Here is a 13,167-nt window from a genome sequence, read left to right as displayed (position 1 = left end):
GGGTTCAAGTGATTTTCCTGCCTTACCCTCCTGAGTAGTTGGGATTACAGGCCCACACCGCCATGCCCAGCTTATTTATTGTATTTTTAGTAGAGACAGGCTTTTGCCATGTTGGCCAGGCTGTTCTCGAACTCCTGACCTCAGGTGATTCACCCACTTCAGCCTCCCAAAGTGCTGGGATTGCAGGCATGAGCCACTGCGCCGCAGCCTGGTTTTAAGAAAAATTTGATTCTAGAAAATATTTTCCTTATAAATCCTTTCTACTAGTATTATGTGTGAAACTCACATTGATTAAGAGTATATAGAATTTAAACATTATAGTAAATAACGTTTCATTAAATAAGCCCTCAATGAAAAGCCCTCATTAAACATCACAAAATATATTTTCTTATTTTAAGACCATCCAGAAAATGATTACATATAAGAAATTGCTTACAATTGTAAAAGAGTCTTATTTCAAATTATACCATGAAAGCCAAAAACTTTGAATAATGATATTTTATTTGCACAAATTTAAAGGGTACAAGTGCAATTTTTTTAGATAGTATATTGTATAGTGGTAAAGACTGGGGTTTTAGTGTATCCATCACTTAAATAATGTACATTGTACCCATTAAGTGATTTCTCATTTTCTACTGCCCTCTCATACCCCTACCTTTCCAAGTATTCACTATCTAATTTTTCATTCTCTATGTCCATGTGTACACATGAATAATGATTTATGAACAATTATTAAAAATATAAATGCTTCCTCTATTCTATAAGTAGATATATCATCCACATAAATGTATTTGATTTTAATTGATTTCATTTTGTTTGCATAGCATGTATTTTCTTATATGAGCAGCTGCAATCTTTTCAAAGATAAAAAAAATCCAGAATGCTCCTTTAGTTGTGCAATTCTGAACAATTAGTTCCAGTGTTGCCTCTGGCACTTTGGATCTAAAAATATAAAGAAAGACAGCAAAAGAAAATATGCTTTAGTTAGTTTAAAACCAGAATGCTTCCATATATTTATAATAGCCATGTCTTTGGGAAATTATAATATAGTCTATCGAGTCAACACATTAGTATTGCAGCCAATACATTCGTATTTCCGTGTACTTTTGCTTAGTCATTCTTTCAACAAGTGTTTAATGAAGACATTTTATGTACTAGGTTCCATGTACATTGGTGGAATGATGGTGAACAAAACCACACAAGATTCTTAACAACCTAAAGCTTCATTCTAATGAAATAGACATTAACCAATCAAATAATCACAAAAACATGCAAGTACATATAAAAATGTCACAGCTCTGATGAAACAGTACATGATGTCGCCTTGAAAGGGTGCAAGAGGAGGACTTTATTCTTTCAAACAGGTCAAGGAAATCTCCCCGGAAAATGTGAAATTTAACTTAATATTAGAAAGAAGATTAAAATTTAACAAAGTAGAAGGATGTGTGAGGAGGCAGAGTCAATAATGTCCCAGGACATGGAGATAATGAAAGTAATTTTGGACAGAAGTGTCACATGTGCAGTAAAAGGACAGAATAGCTGATGTCTGGAGAGAATGAGAAGGGCATTGTAAGGCAAAGCTGGAGAGGCCTATGAGGGCAGACCTTCTATGCTCTGTTGATTAGCTTAAGAGAAATGGGACTCCAGATCTCTTATTTTATATTAATCAAGACAATAAAAATATTCAATAATTTCCCCAAAAAATGTAAAAAAAAAAGAGAAATGGGAGTACATTGATTTGTTTTTAATTTTATTTTTAAACATACAGAGTAACATAAATAAGAGCTGAACTTCGTAAAAATATTGCTGAATGCAGAATAAATAAAACGGTTTGAAGGGGGCCAAAGTTAATTATGTGTCTAGATCTTAGAGTGAAAATGTAGTTTTGCTTGTGAAAATAGACGATTTTAAACAAAATTTAAGAGAAAAATAATTGACAGGATGTGATGATGGATTGGATCATGAAGTCTGCAGGAATGTGATAGCATGGTTTCCTGCTTGGATAATTGGGTGGAATCAGTTGTTATTTACTGGGATAGGCAATGCCAGAAAATAATCACTTTTGAGGGTAGAAATATCATAAGTTCATTCGGTTTTGTTGGGTCTAATCTACCCCTGCCAGGAGTGATTCAAGTAGCCATCTTTGTTATAGATCTGGAGCTGAGTAATTTTTTTTTTTTTTTTGAGACGGAGTCTCACTCTGTCGCCCAGGCTGGAGTGCAATGGCGCCATCTCGGCTCACTGCAGGCTCTGCCTCTGGGGTTCATGCCATTCTCCTGCCTCAGCCTCCCGAGTAGCTGGGACTACAGGCGCCCACCACCGTGCCCCGCTAATTTTTTGTATTTTTAGTAGAGACGGGGTTTCACCGTGTTAGCCATGATGGTCTCGATCTCCTGATCTTGTGATTTGCCCGCCTTGGCCTCCCAAAGTGCTGAGATTACAGGCGTGAGCCACCATGCCCAGCCAAGAGTATTTTAAATGAAAGTTATGTATAGAAGCTGTTTGGACAAGAGGTAACTGTTTTGTAAGAAGTAACTTTGGCTGACAATTTAGAACTGTTATTAAAATCGTGTTCATCTCAAGCTAATTTAATGCTATCACATCCTAAAATCCACTCACAAATATGACTTTTATGCAAATGAGTAAAACCTTCTTTATTCTGAAATTAGCGCTGATCTTCAATTTACTACTTATGGACATACTGAAATTTGAACTACAGTCTAATTGCAACAAATAACATTATCTGAATAGAAATTTTTCTTTACATATGGATCCAAATATATGCCAAAATAGAGTTCATCACGCAAGACAAGTACATTTGACTGATTTGCCTGAGTAGTGAAGACTCTGGTATCAAAAGCACTAAAATATATTTTAATTACTCTTGATAGATTGTTGAAGACATTGTTCCTTATATTCTAGATTTCTGAAACTATCAGTAGTGTAATTTGGGATGTTTCTTATTTATCGTGCTGTGGGAATCACCTTATATGTGAACCTTATGAAAAAGGCTTCAAATGTTATCTCTTAACTAAGGCTTCGTCATTACCTATGGTATCGTTTGTCCTTTCAATTTAACATAAAGAGATTATATGATAAGCACCAGGCATAACACGAATAATAAGACAAAAATTCTTACCTTTGAGTCACTTACAGTCTCTCAGAGTGAGACCACTATAAATTTAAAGTGCTAGATAGTGTTACGGGAGGAACACAGGATTCAGGGTCAAGTAACCCAGAGGAAAGGGTGGTCAATTTTACTTGGAGGTGAAGCTTAAAGTCTTGAAAGAGTAAAAAGGAAAGTGTTCTTTCTTCAGATAGGATTAAGTACAGTTGATGGCAGTGATGCATTTTCTTAGAGACCTATGTCACATCTTCTCCTGTCTTCTAAACCACCTACAACTTTCTTTTACTGCCTTATTCCAAAATAGCTTTTTTCACTAAGAAAATGGAAGGAATGAGAAGAAAATTTCTACAAGTATTTACCATCAAGTCTATTAAATCTCACTGAATCTATGTTGTCTTCCTTTCTATCACAATGAATACACTGTTTGCTTTCTTATTTAAGGCCAAAATATCCACTGGTACCCTGTATCCCTTCCCTTTTTGACCATTGCTTCATGAACTGTCCTGTCTTCTCCCTCCCTCCCTTCCTTCCTTCCAACCATCCATCCATCCATCCATCCATCCATCCATCCTTCCTTCCTTCCTTCATTCCTTCCTTCCTCCCTCCCTTCCCGTGAAGCTGGCTGGTCCTCTGGGAAGTGTGGGGACTTGGAGAACTTTACTGTCTAGCTAAAGAATGTAAACACACCAATCAGCACTCTGTGTCTAGCTAAAGGTTTGTCAATGCACCAATCAGCACTCTGTAAAAACGGACCAGTTGGCATTCTGTAAAATGGACCAATCAGTGCTCTGTAAAATGGACCAATCAGCAGGACATGGGTGGGGCCAAATAAAGGAATAAAAGCTGGCCACCAGAGCCAGCCTAGGCAACCTGCTGGAGTCCCCTTCCACGCTGTGGATGCTTTGTTCTTTCGCTCTTCACAATAAATCTTGCTGCTGCTCACTCTTTGGGTACGCTACCTTTATAAACGGTAACACTCACTGCGAAGGTCACGGCTTCACTCCTGAAGTCAGCAAGACCAAGAACACACCAGAAGGAAGAAACTCTGCACACATCTGAACATCTGAAGGAACAAACTTTGGACACACCATCTTTAAGAACTGTAACACTCACTGTGAGGGTCCGCGGCTTCATTGTTGAAGTCAGCGAGCCCAAGAACCCACCAGAAGGAATAAATTCTGGACTCCCTCCCTCCCTCCCTTCCTTCTTCTTTTTTTTTTTTTTCTTTTTTGACGGAGTCTCTCCCTGTCACCCCAGGCTGCAGTGCAATGGCGTGATCTCGGCTCACTGCAACCTCTGCGTCCCAGGTTCAAGGGATTCTCCTGCCTCAGCCTTCTGAGTAGCTGACATTACAGGCATGAGCTACCACGCCCAGATAAGTTTTGTATTTTTAGTAGAGACGGGTTTTCATCATTTTCTCCAGGCTGGTCTCGAACTCCTGACCTCGTGATCTGACCACCTCAGCCTCCCAAATTGCTGGAATTACAGGCATGAGCCACTGTGCGCAGATGACTGTCAAGTCTATTTGCCCTACCAGTCTGTTTTCTATTGAGTCATTTGCATCAACATAAACACTGGTTTTAGTATCTCCCACCTTGAAGAACTCTTTTTAGATTCCAAACTCCTACCAATTAGTATAAACTTCATTAGCTCATCACATAAAAGAAATGATTTTAATAAGTGCTGGTTTCCTTCTTTGTCCTTTGTGCACACTTCAGTAGTGATTAAATTCCCACTACTCCATTGACACAACTTGTGTCAGAATTACTAATGGATTCCAGATGACAAATCCAATGGAAAGATTAAGACCTCCTCATCTTTCTCAACCATCAGCGTTTGACAAAAATAATTATCTGATTAAGTCTCTTGAATTTTAAAATAATTTATATATTGATGAGATTCAAATTTATGTCTCAAGTATAGATCATACTCCTTAACTCCAGAAAAGTACTTTCTCAATTACACTTCAAACTTAATGTGAACAAAAAGAAACTGTTTGTATACCCCTATCAAAACTAAACCTTCTGCAGTACACCAACCTCAGTGAAAAGGCATTTCTATTATTTCACTTGCTCAGAACAAATTTAAGGAATCATCTTTGAAACTTCATCATATCTCATATTCAATACGTTGAAAATACCATTGTTTGTTCCACTAAAATTTATCCCTGATTTTTTTTTACTACTACTCACCATTTCCACTGCAGCCATCCATGTCTGTGACACCAAGTTTTGTTCTTTATAAACATGTCACATCATATCACCCAAGTGTGTTTAGAAAAATGCAAACATTAAACTGACTCTGGAGTATAGTTAGGATGTGTTTGTGTTTTAGTCATTTTGGAAGGCATAACAACACCATAAACTAGATAGTTTAAACAATAATTTTTTTTTTCTCACGAGTTCTGGTTGCTGGGAATTCCAAGATAAAGGTGGTGGTAGATCTGCTGTCTGCTGAAGGCAATCTTCCTGATTTGCAGATAGCCATTATCTTGCGTTGTCCTCACATCATGGCTCTGTGTGTGTGTGTGTGTGTCCACTTTGCATTGCTATAAAAATACCTGAGCCTGGGCAGTGTATAAAGAAAATAGATTTATTTTGCTTATGGTTCTGACAACTGTACAAGGAATATGGTGCCAGCATCTCCTGCTGGTGAGGCCTCAGGAAGTATATAATCATGGCAGAAAACAAAGGTGGAGCAGACATGCTTTTAATATCCAAGATTCAATGGCAGTAAAAGCATTGTGTAGAAATTCCCATTCCATACTACTCAGTCATAAAAAAATAATGAAAGAATGTCTTTTGCAGCAAGGGATGGAGTTGGAGGCCATAATTGTAAGTGAAATAACTCAGGAATAAAACCGAATACTATATGTTTTCACCTACAAGCTATGGGTAGGCAATGGCATACATAAAAAGTGGCATAATGTACATTGGAAACTCAGAAGTAGGGAGGATTGGGGGAGATTAGGGAAAAAAACTACATATTGGGTACCATGTATACTACTTGGGTGACAGGTGCACTGAAATCTCAGACTTTACCACTATACAATTCATCCATGTCAGCAAAGTCCACTTGACCCTCAAAACTATTGTAATAAAAATATGTATCAAAAAAGGAAAATAAAATAATGATGATGAAAAAGGAGAAATTACATTTTCAAAAGGTGGAAATTGGCCTAAAGAAAGGGACAACAGACCCCATGCAAGTCTAAAACTCAGCAGGGCAGACATTACATATTAAACCTCCAAAATAATCTCCCTTGACTACATGCCCCACATACTGGTGTAACGAGTGGGCTTCCAAAGAATCGGGCAGCCCCACTGTTATAGCTTTGCTGAGTACAGCTCAAATGACTGCTCTCATGGTTTGGGTTTGAATGCCTATGGCTTTTTCAGGCTGAAGGAGCACACTGATGGTGTTTCTACTATTCTGGGGTCTGGAGGTTGGTGGTCCCCTTCCCATAGCTCCATTAGGCAGTGCCCTGCTGCGGACTTTGTATGAGGGCTCCAACTCCACATTTCCCCTTGGCATTGATGTAGCAGAATATCTCTGTGGGGGCTCCCCTGCCTAAGCACCCAGGCTTTCCCATACATCCTCTGAAATCCAGCTGAGAGCTGCAAAGCCTCCTTTATTCTTGCATTCTGCAGTGCCTGCAGGATCTATACTACATGGAAACTGTCAAGACTTATGCCCTCCAAAACAGTGGCCTGAGTTATACCTAGGGACTTTGGAGCTAAGGATGGAGGCAGAGTGGTGGGTGGGATGTGGGAAGCAGTGTTCTGAGGCAGCACAGGGCAGTGGCACCCCAGACCTGGCACCTGAAGTCAGTCTGTTCTTTTAGGTCTCTGGGCCTTTGATGAGAGGGATGGCCTCAAATATTCCTAAAATACATTTGAGTCCTTTTTCTCATTGTCTTGAATATTAGCACTTGGCTGCCTTTTAGTTAAGCTAATCTCTTTAGAAAGTAGTGGCTCCATAGGCTGTTTGGATTCTTCTCCTGAAAATGCTCTTTCCTTCTCAACCACATGGCCGCCTGTAAATTTTCCAAATTTTTATGCTTTGCTTTTCTTTCAATTACAAGTTTCAATTTTAAGTCATTTTTTGCTCCCATATCTGTTCATAGACTGTGAGAAGCAGCCAGACCATTTTTTATCACTTTGCTGCTTAGAATTTTCTTCCACGAGATACTCTAAGTCATCACTGTGAAGTTCAGGCTTCCAAGAAGTCATCAAGTATGTATATAATACAGCCAAGTTATTTGCTAAGGTGTAACAGGGTGACCTTTACTCTATTTCCAAAAAAAAAAAATCTGTATTTCTGTCTGAGACTTCATCATTCTTGACTTCATTATCAATATTTCTATCAGCATTTTTGTTACAATTACTTAACCATTCTCTAAGAAGTCACAACTTTCCTTTATCTGTCTGCTTTCTTGTGAGCCATCCAAACTTCTCCAACCTCTGTCCATTAGCTAGGTCCAAAGCCACTTCCACAATTTTAGGCACCCCACTCCTGGTACCAACTGCTTGTATTTGTAGTAGCCTGTTTTGCATTGCTATAAAGAAACACCTGAGATGGGGTAATTTACAAAGAAAACAAGTTTTTTGCTCATGATTCTGACAACCGTAAAAGAAGCATGGTGCCCACGTCGGTTTCTGATGAGGCCTCAGGGAGCTTACAATCATGGAAGAAGGCAAACAGGGAGCAGGTGTGTCAGATGGAAAGTGAGGGATCAAGAGAGGGGGAGAAAGTGCCAAGCTCTTTTTAACAATCAGATCTTATGTAAACAAATAGAGGGAGAACTCCCTTATTACCATGGGGAGGGCAGGAAGCCAGTCCTAAGAAATCTGTTGCTGTAATCCAAACACTTCCCACTATGCCCATCCTCTAACATTGGTGGGCTCAAATTCCAACATGAAACTAAGAAGGGCAAATATGTAAACTAGGTCTCTCTTTCTCTCTCTCTCTCTCTCCCTCTGTGTGTGTGTGTGTGTGTGTGTGTGTGTGTGTGTGTGTGTGTGTGAAAGAAAGAGAGAGAGAACACAGGGCATGCAGGTTCTTTCATTTCTTTCCTTATTCCATTATGGGCCCTTATTCGATTATGAGGGCTCAACTTTAAAGACATAATTACCTCTCAAAGATCCCATCTCCAACTTCAAGTTCCATTACATTGGGGATTAGGCTTTAATATGTGGATTGTGAGGGGATATAAGTATTCCATCTATAGCAGTTTGTATAGGAAAAAAAAATGGCTAATTATTGTTTTTCCCCCAGTGAACTATTGCAATTTCTTTACATTCTTCTGTAAAATCTCAAGGTTCTATTTTATTCAGTATTTTCCGATATAAATAAATGATTATATGAGCCTATCATGTGTTTGGCATCACATCAAGTAATAGGTATACAAAATGAATGAAAAAGACAAGATATCATTGACTACAGAGAACACTCATCATGTAATTTCTACATAGAAAAACAAGTGCTATGATTGGAGGGCATAGTTTTAAACTATACTTAACAGAGGAATTCCAGATGCTCTTTATTCTAGACTCTGCAGATTTAATCATCAAGTAAACTAAATACTTGTCTAAGCACCAACAAGGCAAGGATATCAGCTAAACAAATAAATCTATTAAATTTTTATATTCCTAAAAATGTCTCCAGGAACTTTTAAAACTGCCTCTGTTTCCTTGCTTCTTCAAGTGTTACAAAGCACAAAAGTCTTTAACCACATTTTTCCAAGAATAATTCTACCTTCTTAATTGTATTAGCATATATGCGGTACTAGAGCCTTTTGTTTAATGCTTGTGACTACATTTACCTAAAAACGGAAAAGAGTATTATTGAATTCTGATGGGTAGAGCTATATGGCATTTCAAAATTCTGCTGCACCAACCAATTAAATTTATATGTGGTAGACCATAAAAAGTTAGAAGTAAACGTGTTATTATTCCAGTTCCTACTTACCCCTACTCTAATGGCTTATTTGACCTTGCCAGGGGCTTTAATGGGGACTTTAGAGTGAGATAACCAGGAGCTTCATAGGCAGAGGAGTAATTTTTTTTTTTTTTTGCTGAGGTTGTGGTTATCCATTTTGTATTTTGTCAAAGAACATTTTTAAATTCAAATATAGAATCCTGGAACAAATATGTAATGTTCCTACTGTGCAAAAAGGGGTAAAATAATGATGACCCAAAAGTGAAGTTAAAAAGAGATCACGCTACACAATGGACAGTCTATTTTGCATTGATGTTAGTAACACAAGAAGTGAGGTGGAAGTAGAAGAAAAGAGAGACTGACATGGCAGAAATAGAATCTTCAAAGAGCAAAAAAGAAAAAAAAATGTGGGGGAAAAGACAGCAAAGGATATAGAGAACTTACATAAATTTTCTTAGTGAGTACAACAAAGTTTTAATAGAATTAGTAATTCTTACACATTGGTTTGTTTCAGAGGGAGGCATTGCAGAGAGAGCCCTTTCAAAGCACACAGGAAGTGGCTGAAGTCAATAAAGAAACAGAAGAACAATTCGAATGAAGATGGATCAAAAAGAAGACAGACATTTCTAAAAAGCCATCTTTAAATATACCATTTTACAAGCTCCCTAGTAAATAGCTTGAGACAAAATTGGATGACTACATATTTAGCATGTTATCATGATGTTTTGAAAATATGTATGTTTACATATATATGTAATATGTATACACAAAATGTATAACATTTCATATGACAATAAATATAAATGTAAATATAAATTTGACTTAAGAAGGGAATATATGTTGATAGAATTGAAGTAAGCTTAGATCATCACCTTAAATGTTACTGTGTTTGTTGCCATAGAATAAACACTTAAAGAGAAATAACAACTTTGTTTTAAGTTTGGAGCATATTTTTGGCCCTGGGATTATTGATTAGAGAGATTAATATGTATTTTCCTTATTTCGTCTGTAAAAGTTAAGTTATTTTTAAACAGTTATTTGATTTACACATAATGTCAGGCTGGCACCTGGAACAATAAATGTAGAGTTTTATTGTAAACTTTATCCAAGTATTTGAAACTCAATAATTTTTACAGTGCTAACTGATATATTACATGGTTCTAAGAACTTAGAAGAAAGAAATAATAACTTAAGATGATATCAAATTAAATATTACAAATTCGCACTATTCCCTTTTTGGGGTAATTGAATAGTTGCTGAGTTTATACCAAAAAAGTTGAATTTAGATGAGATTGGAAATTATGCTATTAAGTTGACTTTATGTAGAACTAACACACACTTTAGGGGAAAATTTTCTTTCAGTTGGACTTGAAGAAATCCTTTAACTTCTTAAATTATACATTTGGAACATTTACTTAAATAGTCATAAAATCCTATGAACCTTAAAGGCTCCTACCTTTGCTCCCCATTATCTTCCACTCTGAAATGTAATGTGTAATCATTTCACTGTGAGCCTCTGATAACCTCACCACATGGGAAAAGAGTAAATGTTTTCCAATCATATCTATAAAATATATGACTATGGCTTTTGGTGATCAGAAGTAAGCATACATCTCTTATGTGTTGGAAAATAAGCTTGTCCTTGCCATAACCTATAGATATATATTTTTTCCTGCTAACATGGTTTCACAGCAGAACCAAAAGTTCACAATCATACACATGCCGTTCAGCTTGATAGTTTTAAGACTTGAGATAATTGTGTTTCATGGTTATATGTCTAGAGAGAGAACAAACTGAGTGGACATAATCAATCTTTTTATTTTGAGAATGTCATAACAATCGCTAACGAGAAATATGTAATAAAGCCTATGCTCTCTTATGTGGCTTACATGAAATGCTAAATTCAATGGCATTTAAATATGGCCAAAGAAAGTTATAGTTTTAAATGTTTTAGATGAATCAGTATGTTAAACAATTGGTTATGTGACACCAAAATCAGATGCTATAAGATGCTATTCTGAGAATCTTTATTGAACATAAAGATTCAATAAAGGTAATGCTTTCTAAATTTAACCACCGAATATTTTATTCATAATGCAACTTGCAAGATGGATATTCCTTGAAATATAATTTGAGAAACTCTAGTCAGCTGTTTCAAACTTAATTATTTTCTTCAAATTTTCCATTTCTAGCACTCCTCAGTTAACAGTAAACAACACGTCATTAAATAGAAGCTCACTAAAATTTTTATCAGAATTTCAGCAAAATTGTTTATACTTGCATCAGTTTGTTTCACTCATCTCCTACGTGAAAAAATGCCTCCAACTATGCAGTGTGTTCCATTGACTCTTGTCTTCTAAGAATTCTCTTTCATCTCAGTTCTTTCTACATCTTCAGTTTCTCCAATCTTACTTATTGTCCTCATCACTTAAACATAATTTTCTCTTTTGAAGTTCTACAGAAAGGCATTATGATATGACTCACGCTGCATCTCAAACTGAAGGGTCATCCCCAAAGACAAATTGTCAGAATTGTTGCCCTAGAAACTCTGATGTGACTCTAGAATCTTTCAGTCAGAGATCTCTGACCAAAACTAAAATATTAACATTTCAAAAGTGACTTAATAGCATGGATTTTTGCAGAAATATTTGGAGTGCTCTATTTTGAAATTATCAGACATTTTTCTTACAAAAAGAATGGAATGGAAAATGCTATCTAGAGACAGAGACTGAAGTCATTGAAGTTTGGGAGAAACACTTGTCCGGATTTGTCAGAGAATAGCTATTATTCTGGCTACTAATTCACAAAAATCATTTATCCTTCTTCCTGAAACTATATCTAGATTATAGTTTCCAACTTCCTTTACATGTAGTTACGTGTTTGCATTTTGGCCACCTTAATGTGGAAGGGAATTAGGTATAACACTTCCAGCCTATTCAAAAAAGCCCCGTACTAAACTCTCTATTTTTCTCTCTCTCCCTCTCACTCTTTAATTATCTATTTTGTTCTCTCCTTATCTCTATTTCAATCTCCATCTGTCGCGCTCTCTCTCTCTCTCTCTCTTGCCTACAAGCCAAATGCAAAGGATGTTGTAATTACAAGATTGAAGGGATCAGTTGAGTTCTTGAGTTGCTGTGCGGAAAATCACTTTCAGTAAAAATACACAGAACTGTTAAATGAGCACAAAATAAACCTCACTTATCTTGAATTACATCAATGAGACTTGAAGGTTGTTTCTTATTTATTAGTGAGGAATAACTTTTGCTTATGATACTTAGATGGCATATGAGTTATACTGATGAGATTCTTTGAAAGTGCTGTGATATAGGAAGAATCTGCTATATTTGGGAAGGAAATCCTTAGTCGAAAAGTTTCAAGATAATGTATGTGTTTGTTTACATGTACAAGATGCAGACTACACAGAACAAAGAGCTGAGTTATTTTGCAGCACTACATTTCAGGTGCCAACTTTCTTATCTCCTCTTTCTTTGTTAATTTTTTTGTGATCCACACCTGGGAAGGTCAAGAATATTCGTTAGCAGGTGAGGAAGAAAATGATCAAAAGATTTGATGGACTAACCTCTATAGCAAATGATTAATCCACATAAGACTGGCTGGAGTAGCTGAGGGTATTAGACCATAAAACAAGTTCTGAGTTTTGATGTGTGTACTATCTGTTGTTTCTGCTCTTACTATGTTTTTGGCCTCAAAATTTAAGAGCAAAGTCAAGTGAATACCAATAGTGCTTGCTCTTCAGATCCTTGAGTCTCTTTTTATGTAATGCTGAAAATTTACATAAATAGTTCACTTAATACTTATGATTAAAAATACCCGTTTTTTTAAAATACGCACAACCAAGATCTGGCTGTGGGAAGCAATAATTAAACTCTGCCCTTTTTCTAGCTTGTTGGGTTTGATAAATGATCTGAGTCTGGATCAAAATCAGAATTGAATGAATATCATGTCATTTTCACAGATGCAGCACATATTACAAGAGAAAATAAGAATGTCCTATGAAGAATTCAACAGAGAAACTGGTCTATATTCTGATATTGGAATAAATAAACAGGCTGGGAGATAGCAGATTGAGTAGGGGATTA

The 13,167-nt window shown here is 36.6% G+C and overlaps 1 long non-coding RNA gene across 1 annotated transcript; it reads right to left on the bottom strand.

The window, feature by feature from the left end:
* Positions 1–786: 786 nt before the first annotated feature.
* On the bottom strand, positions 787–11,539 carry LOC129464742 (uncharacterized). The gene is made up of 2 exons (XR_008651712.2): positions 11,345–11,539; positions 787–942 (listed from the first exon to the last, which is right to left on the bottom strand). It is a non-coding gene; the product is annotated as an uncharacterized lncRNA (long non-coding RNA).
* Positions 11,540–13,167: the final 1,628 nt, after the last annotated feature.

The sequence above is a fragment of the Symphalangus syndactylus genome, chromosome 16 (genome assembly GCF_028878055.3).
Source record: "Symphalangus syndactylus isolate Jambi chromosome 16, NHGRI_mSymSyn1-v2.1_pri, whole genome shotgun sequence".
In the NCBI taxonomy this organism is placed as follows: Eukaryota; Metazoa; Chordata; class Mammalia; order Primates; family Hylobatidae; genus Symphalangus; species Symphalangus syndactylus.
The sequence above is the reverse complement of the archived record's forward strand: the minus strand, read 5'-3'. Positions and strand labels throughout refer to the sequence as shown.